Source organism: Oryx dammah, unplaced genomic scaffold (assembly GCF_014754425.2).
Source record: "Oryx dammah isolate SB20612 unplaced genomic scaffold, SCBI_Odam_1.1 HiC_scaffold_1, whole genome shotgun sequence".
Taxonomy (NCBI): domain Eukaryota; kingdom Metazoa; phylum Chordata; class Mammalia; order Artiodactyla; family Bovidae; genus Oryx; species Oryx dammah.
The window spans coordinates 79444939-79446208 of NW_024070185.1; the positions used below are offsets into that span (position 1 = coordinate 79444939).

Consider the following 1270-nt stretch of genomic DNA (forward strand, 5'->3'; position numbering starts at 1 on the left):
TTTTTCATCTTTCCTTAAATCTTAAATTTCTTAAATCTCGAGTAAAGGACCTAGATACTAAGGAAGAAGAGCGGGAGAGTTAAAGCAGTTACTACCTGCCATTTTCCCTTTTTTCTTAAACTAAAATTTTCTGTAAACAGCTCGTTTCTGTTGGTTTTGAGGAAACCTTGAGAGACAAGAAGAACCCCTAACTGGGGAAGACAGGAGAAGGGTATTACAAAATACCATCTCTTCTCTGGAGGCCCTCCCAGCCCTTTGCCTTCCTGAGATTTGGGCAGTGACCAGGGCGCCACGTTCTCTCAGAACTGCGATTGCACTCCTCAAACCCAGTTTGTACCACCCTTAACCCTGGAGGTCGGCTTGCGAGCTTTGCATTCCTCCAGCCTGCCCCACCTTCGCTGTGGAATAAGCGGGAGCCCCTGGAGAAGGAAATGGCAATCCACTCCAGCACTCTTGCCTGGAAAATCCCATGGACAGAGGAGCCTGATAGGCTACAGTCCCTGGGGTCGCAAACAGTCGGACATGACTGAGCGACTTCACTTTCACTTTCCTGGACTCTGAGACAATTCTCAGTCCTCCTGAAGACTCTCAGCAAGAACTCTAGGATTAGAACTTAAAATTTAAACAATTCAAAACAAAACCCTAGGGAAGGAGGCACAAGGTTACGCTAAAAATCCACTTGGGACCCCCTGCAAGCCTCTTTTAGTGAACCACCGACCAAGCGCACGAATTCGATGTAATTCGTTGATCCGGGTCCCCAGGGAGGCGCCGGCCGCCCTCCTCAGTTCTGCCCAGCTCGCTGCCGTGGGGTCCACTGAGGCTGGCACCTGGACAGTTTGGGACCAGCCTTGTCAAGCGCCGGGAGTCTCAGCAAAGGGGCCCCGCCTATATGAGGCTCAGCCAATCGCGGGGCGTGCTAGCGGGGGGCGGGGCCTGCCGAGCGCAGTCCCGGAGCCTTAAATAGGAGGTCTTGGCGCCCACAACCCAACTTCGGACGCCCCGGGATCCCGAGCTGCCGGTTGCGCTTGTGCGGTAGCCCTCGCCACAGGTGAGCGCCACGGGCTGGGACATGGCGCGGCGGGGTCACTCCGGCTAGCAGCGCGACTGCACCCTTGGGGGTTGAGGGCTTGGGGAGGGGTTCCAGGAAGCGCCGGTTTGACAAGGCAGTATGACCTCCGCTAGCTGGACTGCAGAGCGTTTGTCGGCACCACGTCTACCTACTCTGTCAGCGGAGGGAGTTCGCTGGGCCCGCCCCTGGGCTGGGCCCGCC

The 1270-nt window shown here is 56.1% G+C and overlaps 1 protein-coding gene across 1 annotated transcript in view; it reads left to right on the plus strand.

The window, feature by feature from the left end:
* Nucleotides 1–929: 929 nt before the first annotated feature.
* The window catches only part of CTSL (cathepsin L), a 5821-nt gene continuing 5480 nt past the window's right edge, over nt 930–1270 (plus strand). Inside the window, exon 1 of the mRNA XM_040245088.1 lies at nt 930–1048. The gene's annotated coding sequence lies outside the window, so the exon portion shown is untranslated. The remainder of the gene's footprint in view (nt 1049–1270) is intronic.